The sequence below is a fragment of the Gossypium hirsutum genome, chromosome D06, assembly GCF_007990345.1.
Source record: "Gossypium hirsutum isolate 1008001.06 chromosome D06, Gossypium_hirsutum_v2.1, whole genome shotgun sequence".
Lineage (NCBI taxonomy): Eukaryota > Viridiplantae > Streptophyta > Magnoliopsida > Malvales > Malvaceae > Gossypium > Gossypium hirsutum.
Window position 1 is genome coordinate 47,994,205 of NC_053442.1, and position 21,235 is coordinate 48,015,439.

The 21,235-nt window shown below is 33.4% G+C and overlaps 1 non-coding gene across 1 annotated transcript; it reads right to left on the reverse strand.

Annotated features, from left to right (window-relative positions):
• Positions 1-5,265: 5,265 nt before the first annotated feature.
• LOC121218861 (small nucleolar RNA R71) lies at positions 5,266-5,372 on the reverse strand. The gene has a single exon (XR_005915339.1). It is a non-coding gene; the product is annotated as a small nucleolar RNA R71 (small nucleolar RNA).
• Between the last annotated feature and the right edge of the window lie 15,863 nt (positions 5,373-21,235).

Below are 21,235 nucleotides of genomic sequence, written 5' to 3' on the forward strand. Positions count from 1 at the left end.
TTAGACTGTTTTATTAAAGCTTCCACAATGGGGGATGTTTCAAAACAAATGTTTTAAATGAATAAAAACGACTTCCTGAGTTCTAACAAAGGTTTACTAAAGATAATAACATGTAATGTTTTCATCGTAACAACGAGTTTTCAAAAACACTATCATGTGACATTGCCAGATACGGCCATAACGTCTAGGCTGGGTTTGGGGTGTTACAATAATGGTATGTAATTAATGGGAACTCAATCACAATACTATAGTGGAATGACTTCGTGACTAAATAAGTTTATAATTAATAAACGAAAAGATGAAACTTAATCATAAATTATTTGAGCCTTAATTACATATGTCCAATCAGTCCCTCCTCTAGCTAGTTGAAACCATAAATGAACTGCATGTAGAACTAGATGAGCATAAATGAATAGAAATGATGAAGTTAGAGAAATGAGTGACATTCACAAATGATTGCATTTTCTCACTAAGTATAGAAATGACGTGAGAATTAATTTAAGATTTTCAAATTATTATTTAATTCATTATAATTGAATAATTGAAGTTCGAAGATGGAATGAAATTAATTAGTTATTATGAATCCATTAAATATGAAAATTAAATATATTTCATCATAGATTCTTTTACAGTAAAGTTGTCATGACTTTAATATAATTAGAAGTGGGTTAAAAAAATTATTTAATTGGAAAATTAATTTAATTAATTAATTAGTATTTATTTTGGGAATAGAAAAAAATATTGGGTTGAATTAAATTATAAAGTGCTAGGTCAAAAGTCTAGGAAGCACATATAATTGGACCCAATACATGAAAGGCCCAATTCCCCTAATTTTACATGTGAGTGACAACAACCCTAGTGTTTTTATCTAGGGTGTGTCCCCCATCTTCTAGTTAGACTCGGAACGTGCTTCTTTATTAAATAAATATTATTTGTGCTATACTTATAGACTAGATGAGCGCGTGTGCATTAAAACAATGAATTTATATTACAATTTTTAAAGCCCAATTTTACTGTAAGTGTATAGGTCAGTTGTAACATTTATAGTGTTACAATGAAACACCAGAGTATTCCAAGAATCAATCCCAAAGGAAGAGGCAATTGAGCAATAACTAGCATACACAATAGAGTGTAAGCAACTACTAATAAGATTTTATAGTACGACAATTCATAAAAAGATGAGTTTGCAAGAAAATTAAATATTCTACTCTAAGGACTAAATTACAAGGAATGTAAAACTAGAGGGACTATCCAATAAATAACTAATGGGTGTTGGTTGAGATCGATGTGGTTCACCAAATCTTGAACTAGGAAAATAAATCGCGTAAATTACCAAGTGGCTCCATTTTATTTTCCGATCTCAATTTTACCAACTTAGACAAATTAGGTTCGATTTATCTTTTGATCTTGCTGGTTAATTCGAGACTAACAGACGAGTGCGCAACGAGATTATCTTTCAGTCTCACTTTATTTTGATATTCCCTTTGAGGCATCACTACCTAAGTTCTTAGTTATATTTAAATTATTCCAAGTTGTTACGATTTAGTCCTTTATCCAAGGGATGTTAGTTTACCCACATCTCCATCAAGCAACCTCCTTTAAGGTTTAGCTACACATGCTTAACCAACCAACCTCTTACTTTGAAGTAATGCTCTTTTGATTGCCTCTGAACGTACTAACAACCAGAGTGAGTACTCTGAGAATCCTACCTAAGGGAGGCGAGTACTAAATCAATCTTAACCTAAATACTTAAAGATCTAATTAATACTTTTAAATCAATTATAGTACGATAGTAAAATAAGAGATATTTTTTAGGTTTCTAAATTAAAAAAATAAAATAACATAAAAGAATTAAAATTTCAAGAGATAGAGAGAAATAAAGTGAATCAAATCTGAAGATGGGTTATTAGCTCACTTCAGCAATCTCAATTAATTTTTGTCTTGAGTTCTTCATTAATCAACTAGTCGCTACCCTAGCAGGATCTTCCAATCTTCCACTGACATAACGAGTCAGTAAGAACTACTTTTCTTCCGACTTCACAATCCAAACTGGTTTCAGGTCAAGGTGTTCATGAATGGGGAATACAAATTTTGGGTTAATTCCCACCTTGATGACTTCCCAGGGTTCTCAGGCTTAGGGTTTGTTTCACGTTCTTTCTTTCCCAAAAAATTGATTCTTTGAATAACCCTACAAAATAGTTAAAAGATCATGCTTCCACTAGCTAGTCCCCCATTGAAAGATTAGTTCCTTCTGACTTTCATCAACAACACGGAGTAGATGGAGAATTAATCATAATGAATTAATTGTAGAGAGTTTAAGAAAAGCCTAATCGGTATTGATAATGAATGCGAATCCACAAGAGTTGATCTCCTTTACAACTCAGATCTCTTGTGTTAGCTCTAGATTTTCAACTATTTTGATATAACAAAAAGTATATTAAAAATCCCCTACATAAATTTGCAAAAATTGTTTATAAGTCCTTCAAATTATTTTCAAAATGTTGGAAAAAATAAAATTTTATAAAAATCTTTGAATTAACTTATTTTTTAGTGAGTTTTTGAAGTCTGAAGGACTTCTACCAATACTTAGGTAGACAAGTATTGGTAAAACTCTAGATGAAAATATCTTAAAAAAGCTACAGAATTCTATCGATAGAACTGGGAGTTCTACCAATACAAGTCTAGGTTCTACTGATACAAACTGGACTTCTATAGGTAGAACGGACTCTAGTAAGTGGAAACACGAAAATATACACACTTTTTCATGCCCTTTTTAACTCAAATTCATGCAGTTTTAGTAAAATTTTTGTCGAAAAATATATAATTATTATAAAACAATTATTTTGTACTCAAATTATTAACATGTTTAATTTTAATTAATTTTAATTAATTTTGATTATTTTCGATAGATTTGCACAAAGGGCAAAAAATGACTCGGTAGATATTGCTAGAAGCACAAAATCGAGAAGCAATTTTTAAGCATCAAGGCGAACTAATTTTTCAGCCTAGGACGGTCCAAATTATGTGTATTAATTCATAATATAATTAATTTTAATTTTAATCCAATTTAATTTGGGTTAAATAAATTATTGTTAATTAATTATGAAAAGGAACCCAGTTGAGTTGAACCGAGAAAACCGATCCAACCGAGCACTGGTCAGCGCAAAACCGTCCCACATGCTGACTCAATCATCTTGTTAGGCTAACTATTTGGGTTGAAAAATAGCCGTTGAAGACTCCTTCAAATTGTATTCAAACGCCTCCACTACTTATGCCTTTCTAGATTTGCCCTTACATTAAAATAACAAGTGTGAAACCTTCAAACTTGCCAAATGTGTGGTTGGCCATAGGGGGACTCTATGGCTGATGATTTTTGCTAATTTTAGCAGTCATCTCAACCTATAAATACCCCACTTTGCTACTCACTTCAAACATATCTCAAACCCATTCATTTATTTACTTCTCTATCACTTTTCTCTCTTTATTCCCTTCCAATGTTCTTCATTTTCTTCCCCTATTCCTTTGCCGATTTCACCTCTTGAAAAAGAGTCATTCATCCACCATTTGGAGCAGCATTCAAGTGTTCGTGGAAGCCTCAGTTCAACAAGAACAAGTGAGAATAAGGAGTAGAGCAAATTAGTCAAGTCTCGGAGATACACCCAATTTGATTCTTGTTCCCTATCCTTTTAATTTTTTTGTTGTTATGATGAACATGTCTATGAATATTTGTGATGTTGATATGTTTAATTTAATTAATATGGCTTAAATTTAATTTGTGTTAGATTGATTTAATTTTTTCTACTTAATTTATTAAAATTGTATTTGTGTTGTTATAGGCCTCGGTAAGATGTTTGATTAAGTAAAACCATGACTAAGTTATTCTTGCCTTACAATTGTAAGGTAACTAATGAATTAATTATTTAAATGGATTGAAATTGTAATTAATTGACACGATACTTAATCAGTTCTTGTTTAATCATCTATGGTAGCTGAGGGTTAAATTAGCAACAGTATCCAATGATACATTAGCCTTGCATAACTTGCAAGATTATTGTGATTAAACTGTTTCAAGGTAGAAATACATTGTTACCTCATGTAATCTTTTATTTGCTGATTGGATTGAATTAGTTGTTTGAATTGGCATAGAGATATGTACAAGAGATTATTTTAATTTCATAAGTATATATGTGCATTAACACATTTGCTTATTCAAATTTGTTTAATCGGTTGAATTGACATAGAGATATAGTCAAGAGATAAAAGGACTTTGGTAAGTAAGTATGTTCAAAAGTTAGCAAATTACTGAGTTGTTGTGAATTTATTTGTAACAACATAAACATGAGTTTAATAATTCTAAGTTAAGAAATGTAATTAATCTAGCACAATTATGTCATCTTGATTAAAATCATCTTTTGAAATTGTGCATTGGAACTTTTATTGTTATTATTTTTACTTAGTTAAAATCCTAGTTTTTAATCACCTCTTCAAATCAAAATATTTTTCTTCACCAGAGTTTTTTTAATTGCATACACAAATAATTCTTTTCACAGTCTTTGTGGGTACGATAACTCGACATTTACTTGTCACTTTATTACTTGTTGCGATTATGTACACTTGCACATTTCCGTCGTTCCAAGTTTTTGGCGTCATTGTTGGGGAATGTTTTAAATTATATTATTTGTGAAATTGTTAATTTTGTATTTTGGTCTATTTTTTTCTATTCAATTTTAACTTAATTAATTTTTTCTGTGTTGTTCAGGTGTTTATGAGCATTTATTGAATAATCGATTTACTTCATGTAGACCCTGAAATTGAAAGGATCGAAGAGATGAATTTTGAAAATCAAAACTAAAATCCAGGAGGAACATTCGCTTATAAACTCACAATTCGATCATTCTTGCTGATGACAGAAACTATGTCATTCCTCTATTCAACGAGCTCAGTTAGAGTATCAGAATACTCGAAATTGAGGCTCAACATTTGAAGCTGAAGCTGGTCATGTTCCAAATGTTGTAAAATATGGGTCAATTTAGCGGGATTCCTGCTAAAGATCCACATCTTCATCTTTGGCTATTCATGGAAGTGAGTGACTCATTTAAACTAGTCAGGGTGACTGAGGATGCCTTGAGACTGAGATTATTTCCATACTCCTTAAGAGATAGAACATGAGCATGGTTGAACTCCCTACAGTCCGGTTCCATAACTTCATGGCAAGAGTTGGTTGTACGTTTCTTAATGAAATATTTCTCTCCATCTTTAACCCCCAAGATCTGAAATGAAATCACATCATTTCAGCAACTTGATGAAGAATCTTTATATGAGGCATGAGAGCGGTTCAAGGAGTTATTACGAAAGTGCCCTCATCACGACATTCCTTGCTACATTCAAATGGAGACTTTCTATATTGGTCTCAATATTCATACTAGAATGATGGTGGATGCTTTGGAAAATGGAGCCCTTCTATATTGGTCTCAATATTCATACGAGATTATTGAAAGAATTGCCAACAATAACTATTAGTAGCAGCCTCAGAAAGACGAGTAGTAGGAGTACATGAAGTGGACACACTTGTTTCTTTGGCATCCCAAATATCCTCTATGTCTTATATGCTTAAGAACATAACTATTAATGGTTTCAATGGTAATCTAATAGGTCAGCAACTGAACCAGTTCGAGGATATTTCTTGTGAATACAATGGATATGGCCATTTCATTGAAAATTTCCCATTGAATTAAGATCGAAATATTACATAGGAAATCAAAATTGGAATGGTCCACAGTCAAATTCTTACAACTCTTTATGGAAGAATCATCCAATTTCTCCATAGAGTAATCAATGGGCGGACCATAGTGACTCTTTATGTCATTTTGACCAAATTATTCGCCAGAATATTTTTAACAAGTGCAACAACCCACACCAACTGAATCTTCAAGTAATCTTGAGAATTTGCTAAAGGCATACATAGCGAAGAAAGATGTACTAATCCAAAGCCAAGCATCAACATTGAAGAATTTAGGAAACCAAGTAGGACAACTAGCCAATGAGCTAAGAAGTAGACCCCAAGGTATTTGGCCGAGTGATACAGAAAATCTGAGAAGCACGGGTAAATAGCATTGCAAAACCATCACTTTACAAATTGGGAAGACATGGGAACCCAAAGTTGTCGAGGTTGAAGATAAGCCTATTGTAGCTTAAGGCAAAGAGGAAGTTCAACTGAGTGTTAAAACTCCTATTCTAGAAAAGTTAGATACGGTGATCCTTGATAAGCTAAACTCTAAACCAGTTAGTTCTGATTACCTAACACCCTTATCGGACTAGAAAAATTTCCACAAAAGAGTTGTCCAATTAAAGCTAAGATTAAACTACTGTCATATCCTCAACGATTCCAAAAGCAGCAAAATGATATTCAGTTGAAAGAAATCTTTGATGAGAAGGTGACTTTTAATGACTTCGATGCTGCTAAATCCCCAGATATAGTTGAAGACTGCTCTGCTATTTCCAAGATGGAATCGTTGGCTTCTACAGAATTGGAGCTCAATTCTTTAGACGATCCGTTATAACATATCCTACTAGAGGATTTACAAAGTGATGATGAAGATAAGGAATGTGTGGCTTGGTTAGAAGCTAATTCAAAGGAATTCACTCAAGAAGTTCCACTCGAATCATTAGAGTTATCATCTCAAGAGTATACACAACCAAAGTCATTGATTGAACAACCAGCTAAATTGGAACTGAAGATTTTGTCTCCTCATTTGAAATATGACTATTTGGGTCTATCTTCGACTTGACCTGTCATTATTTCAGTTGAGTTCACAAAAGATCAAGAAGAAGAGGCACTTGTGATTTTGGAAAGGCACAAGAAGGGTATTGGATGGATTATTTCACATATTTGAGTCACGGGTTGGAGGATTTGTAGAAATTACAGGAAGTTAAACAAGGCCACCAAGAAAGATCATTCTAGGTTTTCTTTCCCTAATCAGATGTTGGACAGATTTGATGTGAAAGAATATGATTTCTTCCTAGATGGTTATAGTTGGTATGACAAATGGTCATTTGACACCACCATGGTCAATGACGATCCTGAATAAAATGGAGGGAGTTCTCTTCACTTTCTCTATCGTTATTTTATATTTTTATTTTTTTTCTCATTTGAATAAAATGGTAGACTTAGATAAAATTTTCTTTGGTTCATTACATTAATTAAAACTCTGTCTAGGAGATTGGGACTTAAGCAAGACCATTCGTGACCCCTCCAGTCTTTCCTGGGAGTTTAATTTAATGTGAAATTTCAAAAAAGTATTTTTCTAAGTTTCCCAAAGAATTTAAGTTTTTTTTTTGTTAAATAAAGGGTCAACTTTTAATCCAAACACTAATTTCTTTGAGTTTTTTATAGTTTATTTTTAGTACAGGAGCTGAGGATCCAAAAAGGAACTGCCATTGGGCTTAAGACACTAGTAAGAAGGGAAATATTGAACCCTTTTCTGCACAATCCTATAGCCCTTACCTTTCTCCACCGCCACTCCTAAGTAGCCCAATAATGCATCTCACTTAACCTTTTAATGTTGTAACCCTTAACCCCCTGAATCACCACCTCAAACACCTTCATTTGAAGTCACCAACTATCACACCTAAATTGTCCTTAAAACCACCACCCTCTTCAACTCTAAACCTTACCCTCAGCTACTCACCCACCTACCCAAAACTAAAACCACCCTTAATAGATTTCCTATGTTCGACACTAAGAGTCCCTTTATGTAGCACCATTCCACGAAGTGAACAGTTTGGTATAAAGGCTATGCTGCAACACATGTAGTTGCAACAACAAGATTACTAAAGATACTCAAAAATACGAGATGACTCAATCAGAGATGCATTTAAATATATATTTCATAACCCGTTTATTTTTGTGCTTGAATTTCCAAACTTTATACTCGAACCATGGACTCCAATGTCGAGAAAGGAAAAAGATGAGTCAAATTCTAAGGGATCTGCAAATAAATAAAAAGGGGGGATCTTTACTTTATTTCATTTTCTTTCCTAGGTTATTTAATGTTTTAGGATTAGGTTCTATTAGGATTTTTATTTTTCACATAATAAAACAAGAGGTGGAAATCATAAATAAAAATGAAGTTGCAAAGTACAAAGTGTGGAAATAGATATATACATGTCAAGGATTGGATCTAGAGAGAGCTTGGTACTTAAGTAGTCAAATTGACTCACCTCATCTTTGCTACAATACTACTTGGTGTATAGTACCTATTCACTTCTAACAATGATGACATTATTCATCTTAAGTAGGGGGACCGAAAAATTGAAATTATTTCCTGTTAGAATAAATTTTTCTTTTAGTTATGATTATGATATATTTTGTTTAAAATTTGAAATTTTGTTAAGTATGCTAAACTTTAGTATGAATAAAATTCTATTATTTCAATAATTGTTATGTTGGCTGAATTATGACATAAATGTACTCTTAATAAAGCATGCAAATCATACCATAAAATTTTTTAATTCGTTAGAAAAGTTAGGCATGCATGAAAGTTTAAGTCTCTAGACTTGACTTAGTAGTTTTTTGAGGCGAAATCCTAGGAAGCATGGAATGTTGAAAATGATTTAGGCGATTTTTGTTTGGACCGTTTGAGCCTTTCAAGCCAACCTTGATGAAATTTTATCCCTTGAAACCCAACTTTGAGACTATATGGCCTAATTTTATTTGAACCCTTGCAATATTTAGCCATCACTTCTCTCTTAATTATCTTTAAATTGTCCCAAACACTAGAATCAGTACTATTCAAAATATTATTTGAAAATAAGTTTAGGGAAGTTGAAAATAAGTATCAAATGCTCAAAAAAATTGTAGTACATATAGTAAAATGCTCGTGAAAAAAAAGAAAAAAAGAAAAAGAAAAATAAAAGAAAAAGAACAAAAAAAGAGCATATGTACTTGAAAGAAAATAGATGTACAAAAGAGCATGTGAAAGCAAAGTAAGTTGGTGTATTGAAGGTAATTATTCCGAGGGTCCAATTTAAGCTGAGTCTAGGATTTTTAGCCTAAATTTATCTATCTTGTACCTACCCCTAGCCTAGCCATGTTACAACCTTTGAAAAGACCTATTGATTCAAGTTTCTATGCTACCTACATTAGTGGAGAGAAATTGCTATGTTCAACATCCGAAGGCATAAATTAAACTTGATGATTGTAGCGTAATCTTGAATAAGGAAATAAAACCAAATTGTTAGGGATTGAACATGTCTTTATTAGGAAGCATTTAGTATATTTTTTCTATCATAATAATAATTGAGATTAATTTTAATGATATGTATACATAAGTAGCATAAATATCAAATTTCTTGTTTTTGAGCATTAGTATACTAAAATCAGGATTTTGGGAAGCATGTTGTTCTGAACGAATTTTACAAAGGGGTTTTCGAGAAATTATTTTCAAATTTGTGCATTACTCAGGACGAGCAATGAATTAAGTTTGGGGGTGTGGCAACACAAAAATATACAAAATTTTTCATGCCCTTTTTAACTCAAATTCATGCAGTTTTGGTAAAATTCTCGTCGAAAAATATATAATTATTACAAAATAATTATTTTGTACTTAAATTATTAAAATTTTTAATTTTAATTAATTTTATAATTAATTTTGATTAATTTTGAAAATTTTCGACAGATTTGCACAAAGGGCGAAAAACGGCTCGGCAGATACTGTTAGAAGCACAAAACCGAGAAGCAATTTTGAAGCATCAAGGCGAACTAATTTTTCAGCCTAAGACGGTCCAAATTATGTGTCTTAATTCATAATATAATTAATTTTAATTTTAATCCAATTTAATTTGGGTTAAATAAATTATTGTTAATTAATTATGAAAATGGGCCCAGTTGAGCTAAGCCGAGAAAATCGATCCAACCGAGCACTGGGCACCCCAAAACCGTCCATGATGACCCAATCAGCTTATTAGGTTGATTATTTGGCTTGCAAAATAGCCCTTGAAGACTTCTTCAAATTGCATTCAAACCCCTCCACTATTTATGTCTTTGTAGATTTTCCCCTACCTGAAAATAACAAGTTTGAAACTTTCAAACTTGCCACATGTGTAGCTGGCCATGGGGGAGCTCTATGCCTACTGATTTTTGATAATTTTAGCAGTCATCTCAACCTACAAATACCCCCCTTTGCTGCTCAGTTCAAACACATCTCAAACCCATTCATTTCTTCACTTCTCTCTCACTTTTCTCTCTTCATTCCCTTCCATTGTTCTTCATTTTCTTCCCCTATTCCTTTTCCGATTTCACTCTTGAAAAAGAGTCATTCATCCACCATTTGGAGTAGCATTCAAGTGTTCATGGAAGATTCGGTTCAACAAGAACAAGCTGAGAAGGAGGAGCAGAGCAAATTAGTCAAGCCCCAGAGATAGACCATATTTGATTCTTGTTTCCTATCCTTTTAATTTTGTTGTTATTATGATGAACATGTCTATGAATATTTGTGACGTTAATATGTTTAATTTAATTAATATGACTTAAATTTAATTTTTGTTAGATTGATTGCATTTGGTCTACTTAATATATTAAAATTGTGTCTGTGTTGTTATAGGTCTCGGTAAGATGTTTGATTAAGTAAAACCATGACTAAGTTATTCTTGCGTTACAATTGTAAGGCAACTAATGAATTAACTATTTAAACGGAATGAAATTGTAATTAGTTGACATGATACGTAACCAGTGTATGTTTAATCATCTAAGGTAGTTGAGGGTTAAATTAGCAACGGTATACAATGATACATTAGCCTTGCATAACTTGTAAGATTATTGTGATTAAACTGTTTCAAGGTAGAAATACATTGTTACCTCACATAATTTTTTATGTGCTTATGAGAATGAATTAATTGTTTGAATTGGCAAAGAGATATGTACAAGAGATTATTTTAATTTGATAAGTATGTATGTGCATTAACACATTTGCTTATTAAAATTTGTTTAATCGGTTGAATTGACATATAGATATAGTCAAGAGATAAATAGATTTTGGTAGGTAAGTATGTTCATAAGTTAGAAAGTTATCGAGTTGTTGTGAATGTATTTGTAACAACATAAACATGAGTTTAATAATTCTAAGTTAAAAAATGTAATTAATCTAGCACAATTATGTCATCTTGATTAAAATCATCTTTTGAAATCATGCATTGGAACTTTTATTTATTTATTTTACTTAGTTAAAATCCTAGTTTTTAATCACCTCCTCAAATCAAAATATTTTTCTTCACCAAAGTGTTTTTAATTGCATTCATATATAATTCTTTTCACAGTCCCTGTGGGTACGATAACTCGACATTTTCACTTTATTACTTGTTAAAATTGTGTACACTTGCACATTTCTGTCGTTCCAGTAAGTAAGGTAGTTTTGGCCTTACACTTCTATCAATACCCTGGTCCGATCTACCGATACAACCAAAGTGCTACTGATACCTTGAGGACTTCTACCGAAACAATTCAAGTTAGTAGTCAAAGTTTAACATCCCCTGCAATTCTACTGATACTTTGATGGGTTCTACCGATGCCAAATGAAACCCTCATAGTTATAATAATAAATGAGGACTTATATCGATAAACGAACCCAACAGCCATATTTTGGAAACACTTCTACTGACACAAGTTTCCTTCTACCAATACAACAAAGTTGTAGACTACATTTAATGTTGGTTTTTATAGGTACAATAACTCCTATTTGTTTATAACGGCTACAAACATCCACAAGGTTGTTGGAGGACTTAAATACAAGGTCAAGGCTCCCCATTGAAGTGAACAAAAGACAAGAAACAAGTGCATAACTTCCAAGAACTCAATTTTCCAATCTTTCTCAATCTTTTACTAAATATTTCTTATACACACTTGTGGGTTAAGTTTTCTATCATTCTTTCAAGTGTTGTAACTTTGTGTGATAGTGCTTAATTATTGATTATCTACCTTTTAGAGGTATCATATTATTCATCATTATTTTTCTCTCATTTGTGAGATGTTTCTGAAGGTTTTGGGTAGAAACCTTAAGGGAAAGTGGTTCTATCTTACCTTTGTAAAGATAAGGATTTGTAAGGTTAAACCTTATCCTTATAGGTTTAAATTTAGTGGACTTGGGAAATCCTTAGTTGAGGGAAGCTAAGGTAGTGGATGTAGGTAATTGAGGCCGAACAACTACACATACTTGAGTCATTTTATTTTTTCCTATTCCTAAAAACATTTTAATACACCAATTCACCACCCTTTTGGTGTATTTCGATCTCAACAATTGGTATCAGAGCTAGACGATCCTCAAGATATCCAAGATGGAAGCCACAAGTCAAGAAATTTGCTTCATGGCATTAGAGCAAAATTCCACCATATTGGGAGAAGGGTATTTCACCATGAGGCCTCATTTATTCAATGGAACCAACTACTCATATTGGACAACAAGAATGAAGCTATTCATCCAGGCTAATGACTATGAAGTTTGGAGGATAATTACAAATGAGCCATCCATTCCAGTAAAGAGGGTTGATGGTGTTATTGTCCCAAAGGAAGTGAGTGAATGGAATGCCAATGATATCAAAAAGGTGTAATTAAATGTAAAAGCTATGCACACTCTATTTTGTGTCTTGGTCCAAATGAGTACAATAGAGTCTCCTTCTGTGACAATGTAAATTGAGACAAGCTTGAAGTCACCCATGAAGGGACAAGTAAAGTTAAAGAGTCCAAGATAAGCCTTCTCACCCTTGATTATGAGTTGTTTAAGGAAAAACCAGAAGAAGGAATTAAGGAAATGTCTGATTACTTTACCCACATCATCAACGGTCTTAAAGCCCTTGGGAAGATCTATCCCTACAAAGAGATGGTGAAGAAGATGTTGAATAGTCTCCCAACGTCTTGGAAAGCTAAAGTGACGACAATAGAAGAATCAAAGGATCTCAACTCACTCTTCCTCGATGAGTTCATCAGTTCCTTGTTGACATATGAAATGAAGATCAACCACAATGCACAAGAAATTAAAAAAGCTCCAAAGAAAGTGGTAGTTTCCTTCAAATCAACAACTTGTGAGAAGGATGAAGACTTTAGTAATAATGATGATGATGAGGAGATGGTTATGTTTGCAAAAAAATTTAAAAAATTCATGAAGTTTAACAAATCCAAAAGATTCCCAAAAAGAGACATCATCAAGGGTGAACCAAGTAAGAAGAAAAAGGACCAAATCATTTGTTATGAGTGCAAAAAGCAGGGTCACATTAAATTTGATTGCCAACAATTAAAGAAGAAAAAGGTATTAAAACAAAAGAAGCAAGCCATGATGGCAACTTGGAGCGATAACAATTCATTCGATAGTGATAATGATAATGAAGTTGCCAACCTATGTCTTATGGCTATTGAAGAACCAAAGATAATCCTAAATTCTAGTGAATTAAATGAATATACATTTGAAGAATTACAAGATGGCTTTGATGAATTAGCTATAGATTTTGAGCTTATGAACTCCAAATATAAGAAAATTATTTCAAAATTAAAGGAGGAAAATAAGTCTCTAATCATAGCTATAGAGGAAAAAGAAAAGAAATTTAATGATATGCAAGCTCAAATTGATGATTTATTTTAAAGAATAAGAACTTGCATAATTCATTTTCTATTTTTCATATGGGGCAACAAAAACTAAATGATATGCTTGAATCTCAAAGAGCCTTCTTTGAAAAGAGTGGCTTAGGTTTTGTAAATTTACAAAGAGAAAGAAAATTTAAGAATTTATTTGGGAAACCAATCTATATTTATAATGCCTCACTCTCATGCGCACATTGTCACAAAAAGGGGCATGATGGATAAGTATGTTCTTTAAGGAAGCTCACATCTAGGAGCAAATTCATTAAGAGTGTGTGGATTCCAAAAGAATTAAACACATCTCAAAATGATGATGCTTTAAAGAAATAGATTCCCAATGGGACAAATTTTTTTAAGACTAATGCTAATGGACCCAAGAAAGTTTGGGTACCAAAATCCAACGTTTAACTTTATGCTTGTAGGAGAAAGACCATTGCTTCAAGGTAAGCAGATCTTAGAAGAACTCATGGTACCTTTATATTGGATGCTCTAAACACATAACCAGTGACAACAGCCACTTCATGGAACTAAAGCCAAAGAATGGAGGAGAAATCACTTTTAGTGATAACTCTAAAGGGCTTATTGAAGGTATTAGTTCTATAGGTATAAATTTTTCCACTCTCATTAAAAATGTGCTTTATGTCAATAGTCTTAAGCATAACCTCCTTAGTATTAGTCAACTTTGTGACAAGGGATTCAAAGTAATATTTGAGTCTAATGGGTGCAAACTTGTAGATATTGTTAATAATAGGATTCTTTTTGTAGGACATAGGGTAGGTAGTATTTTTATGGTACATCTTGATGACATATCTTCCCCTAATATTTGCTTTATGGCTAATAATGAAAATGCATATTGGCTATGGAATAGATTATTAGGACATGCAAGCATGAGTGTTATTTCAAAGCTTATTAAAAATGAACTTGTTGTTGGCATGCCTAATTTTCCTATTGACTTTGATAAAGTATGTGATGCATGTGCTAAAGGTAAACAGAGGAGAGCATATTTTAAATATAAAAATATAGATTCTACATCTAAAGTAGTCCAACTTATTCATAGTGACCTTTTTGGACCCACTAGAACTATGAATGTAGGAGGTAAATAATATGGATTTGTTATTGTTGATGACTATTCTAGATATACATGGGTTTTCTTTTTGTTTTCAAAAGATGAAGCTTTATTGACCTTTTTGGACCCACTAGAACTATGAGTGTAGGAGGTAAACAATATGGATTTCTTTTTGTTTTCTTTTTGGACCTAATTTACTACTTTTTTGTAAAATGATTCAAATCCAAGTGAGATATTCATTTCAAGTGTAAGACGTGATCATGGAAAAGAATTTCAAAACCTTGACTTTGAAAATTTTTGTAATGAACATGGTATTAGTCATAATTTTTTGGCACTTAGAACCCCTCAACAAAATAAAATTGTTGAGAGGAAAAATAGGACCTTAAAGGAGATGGCTAGAACCATGTTATGTGAAAATAATTTGCCAAGATATTTTTGGGCAGAAGCCATAAACACTTCTTGCTATATTATAAATAGAGCCATGGTTAGGCTTATTTTGAAGAAATTTCCTTATGAACTTTTTAAAGGAAGAAAACCTAACACAGGTCACTTTCATCCTTTTTGTTGCAAATGTTTTGTTTGAATAATGTAAAAGAAAATTTAGGAAAATTTGATGCCAAAAGTGATAAAGGTATTTTTCTTGGTTATTCCACAAATTCTAAAACTTATAGAATTTTAAGAAGAGAACCCTTGTTGTAGAAGAATCCATACATGTTATTTTTGATGAATCCAACTCTCCTTCTAGAAAGGAATATATTAATTTTGATGATGTAGAAATATATCAAGTTGACTAAAGTCAAGCATCACATGAAGATCAAGGCGTAAATGAGTTAGTTCAAGAACTAAAAGTTGATGAACTCCAAAAACCAACTCACGTTGAAAGAGAATCTAGCCACCTAAGAAAGCTTTCATATGTTAAGGATGTACACATCATTGGTGATCCATCTAAAGGGGTAATTACTAGGTCTTCAATTAGAAATACTTGTAATTATGTTGCTGTCATTTCTTGCATAGAACCTAAAAAACATTGATTATACTTTAAATGATGAGTTTTAGATAACGGCTATGCAAGAAGAATTAAATCAATTTGAAAGAAATCAAGTATGGAATTTAGTTGATAAACCTAGTAATCATCCAACTATAGAAACTAAATGGGTCTTTAGAAATAAACTTGATGAAAATGGTAACATTGTTAGAAATAACAATAGATTAGTTGTCAAAGTACATATCCAAGAGGAAGGTATAAACTATGATGAAACTTATGCACCAGTGGCTAGGTTCGAAGCCATTAAGATGTTATTAGCTTTTGCATGTTCAAATAATTTCAAAAATTTTCAAATAGACGTCAAAAGTGCATTTTTAAATGGTTTCATAAATGAAGAACTTTATGTTGAACAACCTCCCAGTTTTGAAAATCTAAATTTTCCAAATCATGTTTTCAAATTGTCCAAAGCTCTATATGGTTTGAAGTAAGGTCCTAGAGCTTGGCATGAAAGGCTTTCCAATTTTTTAATTGAAAATGGCTTTAGAAGAGGTAAAGTAGACACCACATTGTTCATAAAAACTAAAGACAGACATTTTAGTAGTACAAATTTATGTTGATGATATTATATTTGGTGCTACTAATGAACTTTTTTGCCAAGATTTTTTTAAGATTATGCAAAGTGAATTTGATATAAGCATGATGGGTGAGCTCAACTTCTTTTGGGGGTAATGACATATTCATCAATCAAGCCAAATACATCAAGGAAATGCTAAAGAAGTTTAAAATGGAGGACTTAAAGCCTTAATCAACACTAATGAGCACTTCAATAAAGTTTGATAAAGATAAATGAAGTAAATGTGTTGACACTAAACTTTATAGGTCTATGATAGGGTCATTGCTTTATCTTACCGCAAATAGATTGTATATAATGTTTAATGTTTGTTTATGCTCTCGATTCAACCATTTCCTAAGGAGTCACATTTACAAGCCATTAAGAGAATCTTTAAGTACCTCATGGACACCCCAGATTTAGGACTTTGGTATCCCAAAGATTCATCATTTATTTTGCATGCTTACTCCGATGTGGATTATGGAGGAAACAAGTTAGATAAAAAAAACACTTTCGAAACATGCCAATTATTAGGAAACATGCTTGTTTCTTGGTTCTTTAAGAAACAAAATAGTGTAGCGTCCACAACCAAAGTAGAATATTTTGCCGTAGGTAGCTGTTGTGCTCAAATTCTTTGGATGAAGCAATAATTAGTTGACTATGGAATTGATATGGATCACATTCATATAAGGTGTGATAACACTAGTGCTATTTTCTTAACCAAAAAACCCAACCAACACTCTTAAAGAAAACATATAGAGATAAGACACCATTTCATTAGAGATCATGTGAAAAGAGGTGACATAGTTCTAGAGTTTGTAGATATTTTGCATCAACTAGCCAATATTTTTACAAAACCTTTAGATACGGAGAGACTTTGGATAATTAGGGGAGAGTTAGGACTAATGAACATGCCTTCATAAGCTTTTGGTATAATATTTTTGACATTCTTGGACACTTGTGTTATTGTATGCATGCTTTGTGTATATTACTTTATTATACTTGTAAACTTGTAAATTCTTTGTGTCTATGTAACATTGTAACACCCCAAACTCAGCCTAGACGTTAAGGCCGAATCTGGCGGTGTCACATTGAGGTGTTTAGCGAAAATTAAACACGTTGGTAAAAATTCGTTTCTAGGTTTAAAAACCCCTTTATTATTATTTAACAATCGTCTACTTAAAATGTTTGCCTTATTATTTGCCACTGTTATAATATTTGTTTTTAAAATGTGAAAGCATTTGAAAGCTCCAATCGTTTAAAGTTCGTGACTTTGAAAATAGTTATTATTTTGAAAATTCGTCTTCCCTAAACTAGCAATTTAAAGTAAATGAGCAAAATTCCAATTAAAAACTTAAACAAACTTAAAAGGCCCTTATTACATGAATAAACCCAACACAACCATTATATTTAAATAGAAACTAGTAATAAACAGCTGCAGTAGTGTGGCCACCTTCGAGTCCCTCACAGCACCAAATCGCCTATGACTGAGGATTTCCTGTAAGTAAATAAAAGAAAGGGTGAGTTTACGAAAACTCAGTGTGTAATCTCCTATCAGTCATTTAGTAAACAGCATGCAGTTACAGTCTGGGCCTGAGCCCTATTCAGTGATAGTACAGTGTGGGCCTTAGCCCAATATAGTAACAGTAACAGTGTGGGCCTTAGCCCAATACAGTAACAGTGTGGGCCTTAGCCCAATACAGAATCAGTGTGGGCCTTAGCCCAATACAGAATCAATGTGGGCCTTAACCTAATACAGTAATAGTGTGGGCCTTAGCCCAATACAGAATCAGTGTGGGCCTTAGCCCAATACAATAACAGTACAGTGCAATCATGCAACCCATCCTAATCTAGCCAACACACCACTTCGTACCACCAATACACCATGTGGGGATAAAATCGACCCACCCAGCCAACACACCAATATCGCAGCAAAGCTACCAGTAATAGCATCGCAGCAGAGCTGCCAGTATCAGTATCGTAGCAAAGCTGCCAGTAACTATATATGTGGCAAATCCACCAGTAGGTCCACAGTCGTCTTGGGCGACCTGTGCGACCTTAACAGTACAGTACAGTTCCTCCAAATATAACAACCCAACCCCATGCAATATGTCGTGACATAATATCATACGTGTATGCAAAATGTCATGCTCAATCGTAGTCATACATATCATAAGGCCATAATAGTCATTTAATCTTCTAGGGGTATAAAGATCATTTTACCCTTAGGGGGTATTATGGTAATTTTACCCTTAGGGGTATTTCAATAATTTTACCCTTCGAGGGTATTTTAGTACTTTTACCCTTTGAGGGTATTTCGATAATTTTACATGTCGAGGGTATTTTGGTCATTTTACCTTTCGGGGGTATTTCAATCATTTTACCCTTCAGGAGTATTTCGATCATTTTACCCTTCAGGGGTATTTCAGTTATTTTACCCATCAAGGGTATTTCGGTCATTTTACCCTTCGGGGGTATTTTGGTCATTTTACCTTTGAAGGGTATTTTAGTCATTTTACCCTATGGGGGTATTTCAATCATTCTACCCTATGAGGGTATTTCAATCATTTTACCCTATAGAGGTATTTCGGTCATTTTACCCTATGAGGGTATTTCGGTCATTATACCCTATGAGGGTATTTCGGTCATTTTACCTTATGGGGGTCTCGGTGCAGATTCTGACCTCTTCAAAGGTCTGCAGTTGCCTCGAGTGACTCAGGTAACCTAAATGGTCATAATAGTGTAAATGAGCCCAAGACCCATTACTCAGCCCAAGTGGGCCCACACTCTCGTGCGGCCCGTTTAACCCAGATTCTTTTATGGCTATGAGATCTACATAGCCTAGTCTAGTATTTGTCACAATTCGTGGATTTCATCCGTGTGGGGCATATAAGCCCATTGGGTCTACATAGCCTATTTTGGCCCAACGTGGCCCATTTCGGCCTAAGCCCATGAAAATGCTCATGGCGACCTCTATAATCAAGCACCATGTTTCGTGGGCTCGGATTACCCCACGAGCATTCGTACGCTCATGTGGCCTCGAACGCCGTCATTTTTGGCTTTTCATTTTTTACCGATTTGGAGTTAAAAGGGTGTGATTACACACACTTCTCGACATTTCTCGATATCGTTTATAGACTGTTGTTACCCACCTGATGCGGTTTGATGCCGAAACACTCTCGAGACCAGCAGAACCTAAATTTGATCAATTAAAACTCCAATTAGTCACTCAATTAACACCTATTCGCAACCCCAGCTAGACGAGCAACTTTAATAACAACAAAAGTCCTTACCTTCGACTAAACATTGGCGATTCCACACACGACGACTCCGTTAGGCAAGAACTCCAGTCACTTAATCTTATCCTAACACAAGACACCCCTTTTAGTAACAATTACCAAAACCTAAATTTCAATCACATTAACTAAACTTACCAGAACACACACCAAGAACACCAATAGCAATTGAGCCACACCGAACGGGAAGTGCCAAAGACGAAAGGAGGAAAGGAGAAAGGAAAATCAGCAAAAACAAAATAGGCAGGGGATTGGGAGAATTGAAACGTCTAAAATTTTGGAAAAAAAACTGAAAAGGAATTTAAAAGAAAATAAATTACCAATTGATAACCCTCAAATCCCTTAATTTTCTACTATTATCACTCCACAACAATAGCCTCCGCAAATCCCAATATTCTCTTATCAAATCTTTCCAAATATGCCTCATCAATTCTCTCTCTACGACCAGTTCAAACTCTTTTTAACAGTATTCTAGTCCAACTCCACCACCTACACAGCTCAAGTAGCAAAATAAATACTCCATTGCACAACCCGGGATTTGAACCTCAAACCTCAAAGTTACACAACACGCCACCTTGCCACTAGATCACAAGCTATTTTTGGGTCATATTTTAACCACAATAATTTAAGAACCTACTATCTAGATCCAAGGATTTTATTCACTTAAAATAAAAATTTTGCATAAGCCCAGGCTTGAACCCCTGACTTCTCAGACACTTCCAAACACTCCTGCATCACTTAACCACTGAAGCAGACATTCCTTTATGTCACTTCCTTGCACAACTAAGTATTTATGTGCAGTTCCTAACTGTTCCCTTGCTCAAAACCTATTTCTTCTAGGCCCAAAATTTGGAGTGTTACAAATAACCCGAAATAGGGCCTAAATGGAACAGTGATTGAAAAATAGTGAATCTAAGATATAAAAGTTTATTGTAGTTAATTTTTGTGATTTACTGATTGATTGGATGCATGTGTTAGAATACCGATAAGAAATTTTAGAGATTGTATGTCTAAATTGCATATTAGGGTTTAATTGCAAAAGTGGGTAAATATGAGCTTTAGATGATAAATGATTTAATTGAAGTGCATCAGTGAAGTAGAGGTCCTTAAAAGGTAATTAGACCATTAGATTTTCATGTACAAAAATGGGCATGCATAGATAAAAATAACTAAAGTTTTAATGAAGGGCATTTTAGTCATTTGGTAATGAAAAGAATTACAAGGGAAAAAGATGGAAAAATGTGCTCATCTTCTCCATAAGGGCCGAAACTTCAAGGGACACCATATCCAGGGTTTCTTCATTTTCTCAAGCTCATAGTAAGTGCATCCAAGCCCCGTTTTAATGTTTTTTACGTTTTTGGAGTCCTCGTAGCTCGATTTAGCTTATTCTACCATTAATTCATGTTAAGGTTCATATTTGGGAAAATACCCATAGGTGAAATGTGTTTATTTTGGTGTTTTATGGTAGAATATGAAGCTTAAAATTATGTTAAACAACTTTTGCTAGGCAATTTTAAGTGGAAACGAGTAAAACGACACAATCAGTAAAAATACCTAATGTTCATAAGTAAATGTTAGAGTGGGAATTTGATGTTGCCATAGAAGGGAAAGATGTTCAGCATGTCATAAAACATAAGAATAAGGGATGAATTTTAAT